This window comes from Nelumbo nucifera, chromosome 3, assembly GCF_055504915.1.
Source record: "Nelumbo nucifera cultivar China Antique chromosome 3, China Antique-T2T, whole genome shotgun sequence".
Classification (NCBI taxonomy): Eukaryota; Viridiplantae; Streptophyta; class Magnoliopsida; order Proteales; family Nelumbonaceae; genus Nelumbo; species Nelumbo nucifera.
The window spans coordinates 31,223,456-31,226,618 of record NC_142651.1 but is presented as its reverse complement, the minus strand read 5'-3'; the positions used below and the strand labels follow the sequence as shown (position 1 = coordinate 31,226,618).

Genomic DNA, 3,163 nt, shown 5'->3' with positions numbered 1-3,163 from the left:
AAATTGTGTTTAGTGAGCCCTAAGTGAGGTGGCTCATAGGGGATTGATTCCCTTGTGTTTTGATTTCTCTCATTAACTTAGTAAGAATGAGGGGAACCTTGGATAAAGAATGGGGATGCATGTAGTTGCGTAATCCTTTGCTCCTTTAAGGTTTCTCTCACCCAAAAAGAGAATGAGAGGGTTAAATCACTTAGGAAACAAGCCACCATGACTATCCTCTTTGATGGGTAAGGTTGCTAGAAATCTAGTAGGTTTTGTTTCCTTTAATTCTTATTCTTTCTTTACTAAATTAGGGGAATGGTACTACACATTGAGTATGGGAGAGGGGTGCTTAACACCTTCCCTCTCAATTTGGATGTTCACAACCCTGACCTTAAACATTTGGATTAAGGTTGACCCACAAGTCAACTTGATTCAACCCTGTCATTATTGAAAAATTAAAAATTGAAACATGAAAAATGTTAACTAAACTATTAAATGAATTAACCTAAAATTCAAATTTCGAAAAGAAAGTTTGCATTCAATTGATCTTCAAGAAAGGAAAGATTGACTCTTCCCCCAACAAATTTACCAACAACTATAAAAAACTTGAAAATTCAAAATTTCAAAAAGTGAACAATAAAAGTAAAGATTAAAGACCAAACAGAAAAATAACATAAATAGATGATGAGATGTCCAAAAGACATGCAAATGTTCTAAACTTCCAATGTGAATTTAAAAAAAAAAATCAAAATGACTTTAACTTTAAACACATTCCATCATTTTTAAATTTATTCATCCACTACTGGAAAATTCATATATAGAGGCGGCCATTACTACCTCTAAAAGCTGAAAAAAATGCCTCTAAAGAAAATAGGAGATGGTCGGGTGAATGCCTCTAAATGCCCAGTCGCTAAATGTTTTAGAGGTTCTTGGTTGAGCTTTAGAGGTGGATTCACCTCTAAATTGGACTTTTAGAGGCACATACGACTGCCTCTATTTCACTAACGCTAAAAGTCCTGTATAGAGGCACTTGTAAGTTCAATTTAGAGACGTATTTGAACGCCTTTAAATGATTTTGCGGCAATTTTATGTGCCTCTAAAAGAAATCTAAGAAAAACAAATCTCAATTAGAGGCACATTTGGCTGTCTCTAAAGATATATGCTTTAATATTTAGAGGCACTTTTGGCCGCCTCTAAAAATGTTCCAATTTTTTTTAAAAAAAAAGTGCAATATACTGTGAATATTGTTACATAAAAATTCCAATCGATATACCTGTATGAAAATATATTCAATCAAAACATAAAACCTGTATGAAAATATATATGAAATTATACCAATTGGTACACCTGTTTGAAGAATTGAATTGAATAAATTATACTAATAATTCTTGAAAACAGGTTTTAGAATTAGCTGGAAACGCAACAAGGGATAATAAGAAGACAGGGATAGTGCCAAGGCATATTCAGTTGGCGGTCAGAAACAATGAAGAACTAAGCAAGTTGCTGGGTGCCATTACGATCGCAAATGGTGGTGTGATGCCCAACATTCACAACCTCTTGCTGCCGAAGAAGACAGGAACCGGTTCTTCGAAGGGTGTTGCTGCTGATTGGAGGTGTGTGTAAGCAAATTTGGTGTCTTCCTCAGTCTTATGCTTGAACCTTCAAATTGCTATAAGATTTGCAACATCAAATGACAGTGGTTATTTTCTATTTATCAAGTTTGTCCTCCTACTCAGATGCAGAGACTGCTTTTTTATCCAAGGAGGTGTGTATAACATACTCAAACCACAAGTTGTCAAAAAGCCAAATTTTACCACCACGATACACAAAAACAGTTGGTCCCATCTGAGTAGGAGGACAAACTTGATAAATAGAAAATAACCAATGTCATTTGATGTTGCAAATCTTATAGCAATTTGAAGGTTCAAGCATAAGACTGAGGAAGACACCAAATTTGCTCACCTCTTAATCGAGAAGCAACACTTCCATTTGGCATATAAGGATAGACGAGAAGCCTTTCATTCTGTGTCATACAGAACCCACAAAGTCGAAGGAGATTCCGATGGACAGCCAGGCTTATCATCTCAATTTCTGTCTAGAATTGGACTTCACCACCAGCTGTATTGTAGTCTTTCAATCTTTGGACTGCCACAAGAGTCTCATCTTGCAAGCAACCCTTGTAAACAATTCCAGAGCCACCCCTTCCTAGAATGTTCTTTGAGTTAAAATGGTCAGTTGCTGATCGGAGTTTCTTAAACAAGTACCTCTTCAAGTGGCCCAAACAAACCTCTGGATCATATTGGTCTGCCATGAAACATTTTAGCTGAGAAATGCAGGCACAATGTGCACAGATATACACAGAGAAAAGTAAGTTCTTAAGATAAATAAAGTCTTATCAGCATGGTTAAAGAGTTGGTCATTGAACAAATAAATAATTAAATCTTATATGAGAAGACATCAAATAGGTACAGGACAAGATCTCCTGGATCAAAATCAGCATCCTGTCCATCGCGCTCATTTAACAAACCTAAAAAACCACAACAAAGGTTTTGGAATTGCCCCATGATATGTTGCTTTCTGGCCTACAAGATGTTTATGCGAAATCTACAATTTTATATATCTGTCAAAAAAAATCTGTGTTGGTACTTCCAATGTACAACTCCTGTATTGTCATGTGGCACATCAAGGATCAGCTTCCTTAATGGACTCCACACCACTTTCTTAATGACTTTATCTTTTAATTGGTCAACCACCTAATGGTGCAAATATAGCTCAAACCAATCAGAAGATCCCCAATTTCCAAATTTATGGTCCAAACTGTAGTTTAAAAAACTCAGCCAATGATTAAAACAAGGGTTCATAGATCAGTCAAAGCATGTCCAAGGATATGACCCTATCAGCAATGTACTCACCAACTGAAGTACTAGAATCTACTAAGAAAGATTAACTAGCTTCAATACCTTCTAACTATCGTATCTACATGCACTGGTACAAGAAATCGTCCTGGAAATAGTACCTTGAATAGGAAGAGGTACTAACCATTAACATCAAAGAAAATTTGCTGGTTGTCTGTGCCGCCACCAGAGAAGCAACCCAACAGCAATGATGATAAGAGAAACTGACCCAGTGCTTGCCCCAAATGCAATAGCCACATGGTGGCTTTTTGCTCCTCTAGATTCTG

The 3,163-nt window shown here is 36.4% G+C and overlaps 1 long non-coding RNA gene across 1 annotated transcript; it reads right to left on the bottom strand.

The window, feature by feature from the left end:
* Positions 1 to 1,332: 1,332 nt before the first annotated feature.
* On the bottom strand, positions 1,333 to 3,163 carry LOC109114909 (uncharacterized). The gene is made up of 2 exons (XR_016084413.1): positions 3,022 to 3,163; positions 1,333 to 2,286 (listed from the first exon to the last, which is right to left on the bottom strand). It is a non-coding gene; the product is annotated as an uncharacterized LOC109114909 (long non-coding RNA).